This window comes from Protopterus annectens, chromosome 8.part1 (assembly GCF_019279795.1).
Source record: "Protopterus annectens isolate FY-2018-M chromosome 8.part1, PAN1.0, whole genome shotgun sequence".
In the NCBI taxonomy this organism is placed as follows: domain Eukaryota; kingdom Metazoa; phylum Chordata; order Ceratodontiformes; family Protopteridae; genus Protopterus; species Protopterus annectens.
The window spans coordinates 443,836,370-443,852,265 of NC_056742.1; the positions used below are offsets into that span (position 1 = coordinate 443,836,370).

The 15,896-nt window shown below is 42.5% G+C and overlaps 1 protein-coding gene across 4 annotated transcripts in view; it reads right to left on the reverse strand.

Annotated features, from left to right (window-relative positions):
• The window catches only part of LOC122810396 (solute carrier family 12 member 4-like), a 2,349,234-nt gene that overhangs the window by 1,422,582 nt on the left and 910,756 nt on the right, over nucleotides 1–15,896 (reverse strand). The gene's annotated exons all lie outside the window — the stretch shown is intronic.

Consider the following 15,896-nt stretch of genomic DNA (forward strand, 5'->3'; position numbering starts at 1 on the left):
CACAAAACAAAAAGCAGCAGTCCTGGAAGAGGCATCAACTGCATCACAACTACATTTTATGGAGTTACAGGGAAACTGAGTAAGTTGCCTGAAGCAGGAAAGAACTGAAGCCTTTCCATCGGAATCAGGAAAGACAGACACCACCTTAGCTACTTGAGAAAGAAGGCTCAAAACATTCCTGGTCATGTGGATTTAGTAATTAATAGCCCTAAAAGACAAGGTAGCAGAAGTATACACTTTCCTCTGAAGGAAAATAATTTTCTTGGGTGGCAAAAGACAGAGAACCTTTTTGGCTAGGCTTGTATAGGCCCCAGGGCCGACATTCTACTACCTACCTATGAACCTATAAGGAAGGGGCTTAGTAGATGAGCTTAAAAGGCTTATAAGTGGAAACTGAAACCACTGAAGGATCAGCAGAAGAGCATGTATACAAAAACTTGCAAACATCAGGCACTTTGTAGATCTGAGCAGTTTTTTTTGGGAGTTGGGGGCGGACAATCAGGAGGTAGAGAGGTAATAGAAAAGGTGACCAAAAGGGCTGCCAAAAAGGAGGAAAAGCAAATGACTGACTCCATTATTAAAAGCTCATAATACCTCTTTTGAAAGTCAAAGACCTGGGAGGAATCCCATTTAAAGTACTCCAACATACAATATGGTATCCCCAAAAGATAATTCTTCCACGGGGGTGTATGGGCTCAAAAAATACTGTTCCTTTGAACCATAGTCTTTCAGGAGAAGGAATCTGAGACTAGTAAGCAAGGGATTCCTCCCCAGAATCCAAGTCCTCATCTGAGGATTCCAAATCCCTAGGCCTCTTAACAGGAGTGGAAGATTAAGGAGGAGCAGGCACTAACACTCTGAAGAGGCTTCAAGTCCATCAAAACACTGAACAGGGCCTCAGTAAAATCATGCCATTCACATGGCAATTTTTAGCAACAGGCGTAATATGTTTAGCTTTCTGCCCCCCCTCCCTTTTTTTTGAGCGTGATATCTGCCCTACAGATTCTCAGTGGTTCCAACACTTGGCAGGCTGACAATCCTATAAATCCAACAAAAATGCTCTGAATTCAGCAGGACCGAATGACAAAAATAAAACCCAACTTTAGTAAAACGTTTTAAAATACACATACCATAGACTGAGCGCTTTCATCCCCATCCACTGGGACTTCATCAGAATCTCTGAACATGTTTCATCAGTACATTTAAATATGCTGTTAACTAACTACCCAATGAAATGGCTAAAAAACTTTAAAAGGTACCATACCTTAATAAAAATCACTTTCTTTTAAAACAATGGATTAATGTTTTTTTTTTTAAACTAAGAATATTACAGACATACAACAACCAAAAATAAGTGACATTTTCCATACTTTCTAACAATAAAAATTATTTCATCAAATAACAGCTTTTCTATTCAAAATGGGTTTGAGGGAAATATTTTCGTTCAGACCTGGAGCTTGCATGGCATAAAGCTTGATTTGCCATTTCAGTTCCCTGGTGAGATTCTGATGAAGTTCCCACGTATGCTCCTGGAGTAAGACGCAGGAGATAAAGGTAATGTACGGATGCATACACTCAGAACTGGAAAAGCCCCACGAGAAACAATAGCCCTAGGGACAAGGAAAAACATATGCATCCACACAGAGAAAAAGAAGAATATCCCCTCAGTCAGGAGGACAAGAAACAGGCTAGAGTGGAGGGGCAGGAGGGAGCAAATACTGAAACAGTAAAGAGAAGGACAACAATTGTTATGCTAAGACTTCACACAACTGTACTGTCCTATGAGGATTTATTTGCTCGAGGTCTAACTTTTGTACCTAACAGGCACATGGATGTTGCAAACACACTCACGGATCTTAAGGAATATTCCAGAAAATTACATTTCATGATAATGTTTCAAAATGTGGGAGAAGCCATGCAACTATTAAGGATATCCAGCACTTATAATCCCCCCGATTCATCCTGTGATTAACAGTTTCAAAAAAATCTGAGTTAGATATTCGTAACTTAGCATGTTTGGATGGCAAGGTAAGAAAACTTTTAGTTATGTACTTACCATAACTTCGGATGTATGGGATCCATCTCGCCTACATTCATAACTGATGGGCTCGGAGCCGATCCATCGGCTCCGACTCGGCCAACTAGTACACTAGAACGAAGTCTCTTATTGGCTGGGCTACCCTATATCCCAGGATGCACCACACCTACTTCCCCAGATCTCGTTTGCCGCTTTACAAGCAGGACGTGGTCTCGACTTGGCTGGAGCTAAGTGGTCTATTTTTTTACCTTTTACTGGTCTTTGACCTTGGGGTTTCTTCTGAAATTAACAAAACAGCTGTTTTAACGGCTATTTTCTGTATTTTGTGTACTTAATAGTTTTTTGTGTGTGAAGTGATTTTCGTTGATACTTCTACTTCACTGTCGGGCAAGGCCCGTTTAAGTTAGAGGGCCTTTGCCCTATCTTTGATAGTCTTTTCTTTATTTTTCTCTGGGCAAAGCCCGTTTAAGTTAGAGGGCCTTTGCCCATTTGTTGTTGTGCGTGCTTACTGTGTTTTTCTTGTGAGGAAAATCTCCCTCAGGAGAGCTCGTGCCTGTTCTCTCGCGCCTTGTAGTTGGCGCTAATTTTTTGACTTTAGATACTGCCTTCTTTTGATATGTCCAAAGAGCAGAAGTTAGGGTTTAAAAAATGCACTAAGTGCAATTACAAAATGTCTATTACAGACAGTCACTCGATATGTGTGTATTGTTTAGGGCCTAAACATTTACAGGAGACATGTAGTGTGTGTCATGCTTTCTCCTCTAGGGTTCTTCAAGAGCGTAAAAATAAACTTATCTTGAAGGGTCTTATTAATCCCTCTTTCGAGGAAGCCTTGGATTCTCCTATTCCCTCTAAAAAGAAAAGCGCGTCGGCGCCAAGTCCGTCGGAACCGACTGCTAAAAAGCATAAGTCAACCTCTTCTTCCTCGGCTCCACTGACTTCGGGGCCGAGGGTCGAAGGGTCTGCCTCGATACCTCTTTCTTCGGCTCCATTGGTTTCGGAGCCGCAGGTTGGAGTATCGAGAGGCGAATCACCTCCATCGGTTCCAATGGTTTCGGAGCCGGTGGAGGTGTGCAGCTCAGACTCTTCCCCCTCGGCTCCGAAGAAGGCTTCTTCGGCGCCGATTGTGATTCATGCCGTGGCGGAACCGGCGCCGATAGTTTTGGAGCCTTGACCACAGAAGATACTGCCTTTTGGGACAAGTGCATATTGCTGAAAAACATGTTTTTAAATGTGGCTATCCTACAAAATTTGTAGACAACTTGATGCTAGAGATGATCAAACAAGAGTCTCATCATTTTATGCCAATTCTGGGGCTCCTTGTGTGACTAACAACGGAAGTCAAGAAGTCCAACATGGTGGGGATACTACATCAATGCCACCCATTGCTGAGACCACAAACAGAGACCTTCAGGAATTCTTTTATTACAATCTATCCTACTGAAGGTCTCTCCGTAAAATCAATTCTGGAAAATAATTGGTGTCTTCTACAAAAGAACACCATTCGTGATTGTGTGAGGCTGGGTCCACGAGTGTTGGTCAAAAGGGGCAGGAATTTGAAAATAATATTAGAACACAGTATGTCCAAACATCAGCATAAGCAAAATTCTTAACTTATGGGGATAAATTGTGGTTGTTACCCCTACTGTCCCAATATTCTGGTGTGCCATGAAATTGCTTTAAACAACAAGGTGGTTGCTGTAAGAAACAGATTCAATTGTTGTACAACAAAGGTCGTATATTGTGCACTGTGTATGTTCGACCCGTTTTTACATAGGAAAAACGGGTTCCTATTATATGAACGAAGACGCATTCCTTTGAATGCATCTTGATCGAACTTGAAAGCATGAAACGGACTATAAGTGATTGCTTTCCCTGGGAAAGAAATCACTTGGCCGCCTCTGTAACTTCGCCGTTTTTGTCAGTGTAGTGCGATCTCATAGTTGGTATATTTAAGTAGGGAGGTGTGGGGGGCAAAGCCCCCCACTTTATGTAATGTTTTAAAGTTATTTATTTTTTTTTGTGGAACAGCGATTTTTTTCCCTTGGGGGGGAAAAAAAAAAAACTCTGTTCTAAGTGTTCGGGATTGCAAGCTTTCGCTTACATGGTCGATAAATCAGCGTTCGCTGATTTAATATAGACCCAGAAAAACAGGAGACTGTGGGTCAAAATATATAAACATTTGCATAAAATCAGAATGAAAAAAGACTAACACCCTCTACAAACACAACTACAGAACTTTAACTCTTAATACCTTTTTCCACTTAATTTTTCCACTACTCATATTTACCTCCCTCACTTCTTTTCCCACTTAGAATCAAGTGAAATCTAAGAAAGGGGAATAAGCTAACTACTACTCTCTCCTCTCTTATTTACAAGTTTAAAGAAAATCTCTAATTTTCCCTCTTTTACCCATAGCCACCCCCCTTTTTTCTCTTGATACTTTACTTTTTCTATCACCTGCTCTACCAACTCCCCCTCTGCTTCTGATTACGGATGTACATGCTGTTACCTGTAAGAACTAAGATTTGATATACAGTACTTTCTGTACTCTTTTCTTAAACTCTGAGTTCATTGTCATTACTTCCCCTCTATATGGTTAAGTCCTTGTGTACTGGAGATATATGAATTACTTTAACATATTGTTTTATTGCCTTTTTTTGTAAATAACACCTTTAAACTCTCATGATATAATTGGGAATTCCAAGCATTATAATGCATGTTTATATTACCTCATGTATACTGTACTGTTTATAAACATTTTTATGGTGTATGTAATACTTTGTGGAGCTTTTCTCTCTGGGCCTCTGCTAAAAAAGGGTGCAAGCTCAGTCAGACATCCCCAGTCAACAAATGTCAAATAAATTAAAATGTTGCCTACACCACACGGTCAAAGTTTGTATTTTGGAGCAAATGCCTTCCAACAGTAACGAAAGTCCCTTGACCTTACTACTGGAAAAAACATGAACTATATTGGCAGCTGTGGTTGAATGCCAATAATTGGCCTGGACTCAATGGCCATGTTTCAACAGCATGTTTGCTCAAGTTAAAAAGCACTGGAAAGATGAACCCTAAATACAGGGTATATATTTTACATACTGATATATATACATATATATTTATATATATACATATATATTTATATATATATATTTATATATATATATATATTTATATATATATATATATATATATATATATATATATATATATATATATATATATATATTAGATATTTTTCCTTGTTTGCAAATTATGTCAGTTGAATTGACTCAGTGCTACACACTGAATTTCTTTGTGGTGGCTCCTTTAAGATATTTCCTGGGGGGTTGGTGGTCATGTGACTGAACAAAAAAGTTACACTGTGTACTTCCAGCAATGTTTATCTGATGAAGTGTATGTATTTTTGTGAACAAAAGCACTCGTCTCTCAGTTTTAAACAAGTTTTTATTTCAAAAAGTTTCTAGATGAACTTTCTTCTAGATTTTATCTGCAGCAGTTTGTTTCCTTGGGCCTTCCATTTGTTTTAATCTGTATTTCTTCAGTTTTTTGGCCTAGTGTACCAAAGCCTTTAGTGTTTACAGGCGCCATGCATCACACACACATGCTCCAGAGCAAGATGCACAAGATAAAGGTAACTACAGACGCGCACACTCAGAACTGGAAAAGTCCCAGAAGAAACAGAATGTCCCTAGGGACAAGGAAAAACATATGCATTCACAAAGAGAAGGAGAAGAGCCCCTTGGTCAGGAGGACAAGAAATAACAGGCTGGGGAGCAAATACTGCAACAGTGAAGGGAAGGACATCAACCACTATGGTAAGATTTTACACAACTGTACTATGTCCTATATCACTAATGTAGTATTCATAACCTAAGGGAGAGTACAAAAGCTCAAGAGGAAGCCTGGGACTAGAACAGCATGGAACAGCCCTCCAAAAACCCATGCAGGACTGCCCTTGCAAAGCTGGCTCTAGCCCTGGAAATAACATCCAACTTGTAATGCTTAGTGAAAGTATGAAAAGAACCAAGTAGCAGCTTCAATGATGGAATTGGTATCCAGTCCCTTGAAGAGAGTACCAGAGGGGGAAACAGCCCTAGCAGAATGAGCCTTTATTAAAGGGGAAAGACATTTACCATGAAAACAACAAAAAAAATAGCCTTAGAAATCCAGGAAGAGATGGTTTGCTTAGAAACAGCCAAAGACCTGGGATGAAAAAACAAAATGCTGCTCAGATTTGCACATAACTTTAGATTTATCCAAATATCTGACCTATCAATGCAAATCCAAGGTGTGACGAACCCTCTCACTGGCAGACTGCAGAGAAGAAAAAAGGAAGGAAGACGAACAGACTGATTAAGGGACCACTCATTGACCACCTTTGGCATAAACGAAGGATTAGGACAAAGAGATGCCCCATCTCTGTGAAAAATTAAGAGAAACAGCCATGAGAGCCTGAAGTTAAGATACTGTCTTGGCTGAAGTAAGGGCAAAACGAACAGGCTTACAAGTACAATGCTGCAAGGAAGCTACAGAAGCAGGTGCAAAAGGACCACGGGTCAATTTTGCAAGTCTAAAATGGAGGAAGAACTGGCTTCCTGGGAGGCCTGATATGAAGGACACCTTTAAGAAATTGCTTGACCTCAAACCTACAGGATAGAGGAGTCAAGGGCAGAAAAGCAGAAACTGCTGATAGATGAACTTTAACTGACAAATATGCTAACTCAGCATACAGCAGGTCACACAAGTATGACAACACCAGAGGAACCTCCACAGTGTGTGGATCCTGAAGGCGACAGAGGCACCAGACAGAAAGTCGCTTCCATTTGGACATGTATGATTTTCTTGTAGTGGGTTTCTTGGCCTCCTGTAGGACCTGAAGCACATCCTTATAAAAGAGGTGCCTAAAAGGGATCAAAACCCTATCACACACCGCATCAGTTGAAGAGTAGACAAGTGAGGATAAGAGACCCCTTGTCTTGTGAGAAGATCCACCTGGTGAGGTAACATGGCAATTGCCCCTGGCCAGGTGAAAAAAAGTTGGAACCAGTGCTGTATGGTCCAAAAGGGAGTCACTAGCAAGATTTTGGAAGAGTCCTACCTGACCCTAGATAGCAAAGGGAGGGAAGGCATACAGAAACATCCCCGTCTACAGAAAATACAGGGCATCCACTTGCCAAGCCACAGGACTGGAGACTCTGAAACAGAATAGAGAACGTTGTCTGTTCAGGTGGGAGACAAAAAGATCTGAGGAATACCCCACCAATGGACAATGTTCAGAACACATCTCTGTGAAGCATCTATTCATGAGCCTGTATGTTAGACCTGCTCAATGAGTCTGCTACTAGACTGTGCTCCGAGAGAATGTACTATGCCTGAAGAGTCACTTGATACTACACAGCTAGATCCCAGACCTGAAGAGCTAGTCTGCAAAGAAGACAGGACCCTTGGCCCCCATTGCTTGTTGACATACCACATCATTGTGCTGCTGTCTGTGAACATTTTGAGGCGCTCAGGATGAAAAAGGGAATGGAAAGCTAGAAACAGAACCCTCATCTCCTTCACATTGATGTGGCCCCTGAACCATGAGAGAGGCAAAGGAGGCCCCCCATCCCCTGTCTAAGGCACGAGTCGGGCATAGAGTGTTGAGAGGAAACCCTGGGTTGAAAAAGTTGATGAGCCCACCACTGAAGCTTGAGCTTGAAACAGGGAAGGAAAGGTATTAGGAAGTCCAGAGGATGGCAATGTTGGAGCCACACTGACGTGAGTTACCACTAAAGCTTTCTCAAGTGGAGCCTGGCCATGGAGATGATGGGAATGATGGAAGCCATGAATGCAAGGACCCTGAAAAATTTCCTGACCATGAGGGACACCAGTGGAAGAACAGATGCAAAAAGGCAGTGACAGAGAGAGGGCCTTGGGGGCAGGCAAGGATGCCAGCATAGAGATGGTCTGAAGCTTGCAACTGAAGAAAATATTATCCTGAGAAGGCATCAGAACAGATTTCTGGAAGTTCATGATGAGCCCCAGAGTCTAACAAAGAAATAGCAAACTGGAGATACTGAAGTATACCAACAGGGGAAGAAGCCTGAATGAGCCGATCATGAAGATGAGGAAAGCCCTGAACTCCTCCCATCCTGCAAAAGGCAATGAAAAGAGTGAAGCAGTTGATAAAAACTCTTGGGGCAGTTGAGGCACCAAAGGCTAAAGCAGAGAACTGAAAATGCAGGGAAGAAACATAGAAATGTAAAGATTTCCTGGAAAGGGGATGGATGGGGATATAAAGATAGGCATTTGTGAGGTCCAGGGAGACCAGAAAGGCCCAGTGAAGAAGAGAAGAGAGTCTAAAGAGACAACATTCGAAAGGAAGAAACTTGAGAAAGGTGTTGAGAGGTGGGTAAGATCCAAAACTGGTCTCCAAATGCCCTCCTTTCTGGGAACCAAAAACATTATGGAATAAACCCCCCTCCCTACCTGGGCAGGAAGTACACCTGAATGGTGCCTTGGACCAAAACAGAATGGAGCACTTCTGGGAAGAGAGGAAGTTGTTCCCAAGGAGGTTGAGGGATGCTCAAGAGAAGAGACTTCCAAATCATGAAATATCCCCAATGGATAAAGGACAGAACCCAAGAGTCTGTTGCGACCTTTAACCAGTTTGGGAGAGGATAAAGGGATAAGGGAACCTGGCCAAGGGAAAGGGGGAAAACTCAAATATCTGGCTTATCTTGAAAAGGAGGTTTCAGGGAGGTAGGGGTTTGAGTAGAATTACAGGAGGCACATGGAGGGCGAGAATGCTTATGAAGAAAAGTAGATTTGGACAGAGAATTCCTCTACAACTTAGGAATAAGAAAACAAAGATATGTTTCAATCCTGCAAGGCATCACCCATATCCTGAAGAGACTTGAAAAGTTCAGCAGTAGCAGCACCAAAAGGATTTTTATTATCCAGAGGAGCATCCAACAGTCCTGGCCTTTACATCAGCAGGCAGAGCCTGAAGACGAAGCCAAGAGTAACACCTCAGAACAGAACCAAAGGCAGCAGTCCTGGAGGAGGCATCAGCTGCATAATAGCTGCATTTGATAGAGTGGCGAGAAACTTGAGAGGAAGAGGCCAACAGGGAAAGGGCAGTAGCCTTCCCCTCAGAGTCTGGAAGGTCAGAAACCACTTTATAAACCTGAGAAAACAAGGCCAAAAACAAACCGGTTTATATGACTCTGGTAGCGGATGGTCCAAAAGAATAAAATAGTAGCAGCAGTGCAAACCTTTTCATCCAACCTCTCCATAGCCCTATTATCCTCATCTGAAGTGAGCAACTTGGTAGAACACAATAACCTGGAGGGCTTGTCAGAAGATAGAATCACTGCAGAAGAATCAGCAGAACAGCATTTAAAAAGGAATTCATCAGGTACCTTGTAAAATCTATCAGGTTTCTTGGGTGCTGGGGGGGTGTCAATCAGGGGCTACAGGAGCTGCTGAAAAGGTATACAGGAGGGCAGCAAGAGGGGTTGTTGCAGCTGATGGCTTCAGAGACTTCATCTGGAGGAGCTCATAATACCTTTTCTGAATGTCAAACACTTGAGAACAATCCCATTTACAAAACTCCAGCATGCAGGCAACAGCATCACCAAGAGAGTTCCTTCAGTGGGGTATCTGGACTACATAGTATCCTCTTCCTTTGAGCCACAGGCCACTAAGAAAGGAATTTGAGAAGAGCAAGCCACAGGACTCTTCCCCCATATCCATATCCTCATCTGAAGAACCTAGTTCCCTGGGTCTTTTAAGAGGACTGGAAGACCAGGCACAGACACCCCCCGAGGAGGCTTTAAAGCCATTAAAACATTAAGTAACCTCAGAGTAAATTCCTGTCATTCATGTTGGGAATCATTAACTACAGAGGAAATGTGCTTGGTTTTCAGTTTCTTCTTCTGCAGGATATCTGCACAAAACACCCTTGGAGGGATAGACCCCTGGTGACATTCAATAAGCATAATGGGGATCTCCAGAATCTCAACTGGGGTTCCCCCTTAGTGTCAGGAGCAGATATTTGTAAACCCTCTGAGAATGTGCAAGAAATCAGATACGTGCCAGCATCTGATATGGTCACAGCAGAGAAATATGAGGCACCACTGGACGATCCTCTGGGCTTTCACTAGCCTTCAGAGACACATCCAGGGGTGACTGGACAGCAGCCGTATCAGACCTAAGATTTTTGGCCTGTTTCTTTGCAGATAACTGACCTCCTGAACAGGAAGATTCCACCATAGCACCCTGAGCCAGCAGCTTAAGATGCTGTTTTTAAGGTAAAAAGATAAATAGGAGAGTCAATTACATAAGGTCTTGGGGACGAAGACCTGGCAGATGGAACACTCCGTATGGTCGTGGGAAGCAGCCAAAGAAAGATGGACATTGATCATATCATTCTTTATGGGGAATCTGCCTTCCATAATAACATTTTCCCATTATGGATGACAAACCAAAAAGCAATAAAAGAAAAGAAAGATAAGAAACCCCAACAGGGCCGCCATCTGAAACATGGCTTGGTAATCAGCAACGGAGAAGGACATTCAGACTGATACTCAATGACAGCATTCAGACAGGCAGCAATGTAGTTCTGAGTGTGTGCATCCATACGTCACCTTGATGCTCTAAACCTTGTACAGTGAGTGTATGTGTGATGTATGGTGCCTATAAATACTTAAGGCTTTAGTATACTGGTCAGACATTGGGCCATCTTTGGCAGGAATTCCCATAGTTATGAATACTTCAACAGTGATATGGAAGGACATCAGATATTGGAAAAGATTCCAAGGAGGTGCAAGAATTCAGATCCATGCTGGCCTACATCAAGATTATGGCAGAGGAATATCAGGCAAGCACCGGATTGTTTTTATCTTCATGGCTTTCATTACCTTCTAGAGAGATGGCCGGGGGAGGCTGGACAGCAACCGGATCAGGCCTAATCATTTTGGCCTTCTTAGAAGATAGACTCTTGGGATAAGAGGATTCTGACACAGCACCCCGAGCCAACAGTAAGTCATTGGTTCTCAACATACATGTGCAAGGAAGATTTGCGACGATGTAGGGTCCTAGGAACAAACGCTTGACAGAGACAGCACTGTGTATGGTTGTGGGAAGCATTTACGCTGAAAATCCACTTGTCATGATGGCCTTTATGGAGAATCTGGCTACCACAATGACATTTTCCCTTCTTGGATGACATGAACACGAGTACACTACAAAATTGAAAAAAAAGGTGGAGAAGAAACCACACCTGGGGCACTTATCTGAAGATGGCCTTATAACTAGCACAGTAAAAGGGTGTTCAGACCGGTGGTTGATAATAGCATTTGGACTGGTGGCAAAAAAGTTCTGAGTGTTTGCATTGAAATGTCACCTTTATGCCCTGTGCCTTGCACAGGGAGCATGTGAGATGTATGGTGCCTATAAGATCTAAAGGCTTAAGTATGCTGGCCAAATGTTGGGATATCCTTGGCAGGAGATCCCTTCTGTAAAGAATACTGCAATAGTGATATGGAAGGACAACTATTTTGGTACATTAGGTTCACAAGTGTGTACTAGGCTAATGACCACTAGGGGCTTTTTAGACCTAGCCATGCATCCCAAATCTCTGGAAAGTTCTGGTACCCTTGAGTGCAAGCAGAGGATTAGGAGATGAAACCTTTACAACCAAGGACCTGGGAGCGGAACCATTTACAGGCTGCTTGTGTCCATTAGAGACACAGGTTTCAAACCACGAATGAGTTAACTGTTCCTCATCCATTTGTCTTAAGTTACACTAAAGTTAGGGAGGAACTCTGCTTCACTTGGATGGGGAACCTGTTCCAGGAAAGGGGTAGTCTCTGCAATACATACCTGTCTCTCCAGCAGGTCCTATTTATATCACAAGCAAGCTTTACGTCTTTAGAATGGGTAATCCTGGTGCTGTTTGTTTTGTGGATATGCAGGTGGTCCATCAGGGTGGGGTCCTGTACACCAGGTATAGATCTCCTGTCAACAGCCTGTAGGAGACAGGGATGGGGCCTTGAGGTGGTCTGTATAAGACATGTTACTACTGCCCTGTATTCTTTTAGTAAGGAATCCCTACAGATGCTCCAGTTGTTGGATGTGCCTGTTTAGGTACATACCAAAGGGGGCATTGTACTCAGATATATCTGATAAATGCTGAATACAGTGGAACGATGACCTTCTTGGACTTAGATGTCATACGTTTGTTGAGAAGTTGCACTACACAGAATGATTTTCTCACTACTGTAGACATGTGATGGTCAGTGGGTCAACTCTTAGGGGTATGTTGTCAATACGATAATCAGGGTGGATGACTTTGCAAATTATACTATTAAGAATTTCTTGGCATTTAGTTTTAGTCCATGGCTCTGACAACCAGTTATTTGTCTGTGTTAGCCCTTCCTGGAGAGCACTTGGGTTGGTGAGGGTTTCCATGACTGCTACTTGCAAACATTTATTGGCACAATGACTTGGGCAACAAAAATTAGAAAAGGTTGCCACCAAACTAAGGGAGTTGTCGTCGTCTTCTTCTTTCGGCTTTTTCCCGGTTAGGGGTTGCCACAGCGGATCACCTGTCCGCTCATGATTGGCAGTGGAGTTTTACGGTGTCGAGTTGTCAGCCCGGCGCCCAACCTTCCACAGAAGGCACACACACGCACTCACACCTAGGGCCAATTTAGAGTGTCCAATCCATCTACAGCATGTCTTTGGAATGTGGGAGGAAACCGGAGCACCCAGAGGAAACCCACGCGACCACAGGGAGGACATGCAGACTCCGCACAGAAGGCACCCCAGCCGAGAATCGAACCGGAGAACATCTTGCTGTGAGGCGGCAATGCTAACCGTTGCACCACCGTGGCCGCCCACCAAAGTTAGGGAGTCTAGTACAAGAAAAATAACTAGAGATCATATAGAAGTATTACAGAGATTTCATAAATCTTATGAAAATGTGTATAAAGGAGAGGAATTTGGAAACCAAGAGTGAGCACAAATGGAAATATTTATGGAAGACTTAATTGTGTCAAGGTTAGAGGAATATAAGGCTCAGCAACTAATAGCCAAGACAGGAGGAGAAGAGATAAAAACGGTGATATATAATCCATCTGCAGGAGGCCTCCAGGAAAAATGGTACTCCTGTAGAAGTGTTGTTTAATAGCATTTTAAAGTAAGGGGAAGCAGCTGCATCAGGGAAGAAAGATGTGGTGACTGTGTTACTCAAAGACCTGCCAGACCCAGCTTTGTATAGAATTGTTTCAGTTTTACACCACGATTATAAGGTGTTTATGTCTGTACTAGCTAAAAGAATGGGAGAGGTGTTGCCAAAATTGATAGAAATGGACTGACTGATGCCAGTCTGGGTTCAAATCTAAGCACAGCACCAAAACAAACTTTCTCACATTGTAAATTATTTCCTCATGGTTTATGAGCAAAGATTATATTCCAGCTTGGTCCTCCCTAATATCTCAGCTGCTTCTGATAATGTAAATCGTGGCATATTGATCTCACACTTGAGATTACACTGTAGCCCCTTCTAGTATCATTCTCAACTGTCTTGCTTCTCTCTCCTACAGCTCACAGCAGACTTTTTCAGGTCAGTTTCTTCAGCAGTCACCAATAAAGCAGGATAGCAAAAAAGTCTTGATCCTCCAACTTAGCTGTTTGTCAAAGCTGCCCTTAACAGAGGTCATGCAAAGTAAAGGCAAGTTTATAAGTCATATGTTGTTGGCATTATTCTCAAATTTTCCCTCCCTCAAGGAGCTTCTGCCTGATTTTATCACCTCTGAAGACTGTTTCATGTTGGTTCCTGAGTGGATGATTACAAGCTGTCTAAAGCTTAGAATGAAAGCTGAGGCAATGCTGGAACTTGTCATTGTCCATCTCCATCGTCCTCCCCCCCAATTACATATGTGGGGAACAGGCAAATTTTTTATCAGAGGTCTGTGATCAACACTGAAGCACCTGGTGTCAACTGCTGTCAAGACATATTTCCATCTAAAGATAATCACCTAGATCCTGAGCTTAGGCCTTAATTCGATCACTGAACCTAGCAACACTAATTTATGCACTATCACCTTCAAACTACTCCTGCAATGCCCTTTAAAACTGAGAGGCAACAGGCAACTTGGTGCAACTGCAGCAAAACGCAAAGTTCTGCACCACAAATACTAACCATGAACTGTCAGTCTTGTCATATTATACTGCTGTTTAGGACTTGTACTGGCTTCCAAGTCAGTGTTTAACATTCGTGATCTTAGCTTTCCGTCCCTATAGAACCAAGGTCCTGCAGAATGAACTCCTGGCTCCCCATTTTCTAGCTAGGTCCCTCAGTCTGCCAGGTGAACGGCTGCTCCAGATCAACATGGAAAATTCTGGCAAATTGTCTTTTCCTCATCTTGCCTCCTGTCTCTGGAATCAATTCCTTTTCCTGATCTGTGAGTGTAATTCCAAGGTCTCCTTCAGGTGCCCCATGAAATTCCATCTTTCTATGATTTACTGAAAAATTGATAAGGGATTAACTCAGTTTTTACCAGGAGAGGCCTTAAACCAACTGCTGCCCTAGGCAAAAGGGCTCCACGGCGCCCCCCCTCACACCACCTGGTGCCCCCAATCCTGGTCTACCTATACCAAATAAATACTGGAAAAGGACCCCTGCTAGAGCCCCCTAGTTGGCCTATGACTAAGGCCGGCTATGGCTTTAATACATATAGTAAAATTAAAAAACACATTATCCAACTCCCTTGTCAATGACACTTTCATCTTCATTTTATTATGTATAATGGTTATCTTTTTAAGCATTTCAATGTCTTAAATAAAAATGCAGCCTCCTTGACACCAGGCTCTACAGCAATGGAAAGACCCTAGGCAGCTCCACCTTCTCTAACTTTTTCGGGCATTTCTACAATAGACAAAAGGGTGTCACAGGCTGGTGTTTCATCTGCCAAGATCCCAATTTCAACCTCACAGCTAGACATACTACGAAAAAGACCAAGCAGACAAGCAAACCCAGTAAAGACAACTGCATCACTGTTCTTATCACTGCTGTAACCTGTATGTCAAGGAAGACCAGGTCTATCATACCTTAACAATGAGGCCATTCACCTTCCTCTAAAAACTGTAAAATAATCCAGACACTGCTAATATGTAAGGCAAGAAATGACTGAATAGGTGTCACAGTAATCCTTAACTCAAACACAGATAATCCATCATCAGTAGTGTGGCCACTAATGAACAGTGAAAACAGACAGCAACAGATTTTCACTGGATGCATATCAAAACAAGATCTCACTAGTTCAAACTGGGAGCACAGACACTAATATACATACAGTGGGAAAAAACAAAACTGGTTCAAAACACCAAGAGTTTTTCAAAGAAATGTCACACACCATCCTCAACCCTCTTCTAAGCAGCAACCTTGTAGTTCAGCAAATTACTGACGTCTTAAAAAATGAAAGCATACCTCCCCAAATATTTGTGTCAAATCTACTCCTAGACTTGAATCACCCAGAAAATCACAAAGCAAGATGCTTTCCCTCTGCTCCCACTAGAGTTAGCAACAAGTAAGGTTTTGCAGGCAAATCCTGCATCTGTTTGGTCTTCCAACTTGTGTACAAGCTTCTCCTCTTCAGACAAGAATTCCCAAGAAAATGTCTCATTTTGGTACCTTGAGAAGAAACGCTGCAAATCAGAGACAGAGAATACTCCAATACAGAACTCGTTTTTTTACAAACTGCCACACTGCAAGAAAAGGTCCTGAAACTGTTCTGTATGTAGTAAACATAACAGAAAGAAAAAGGTCATGGAATCCAAAAACTACATACAGCACATGCAGACT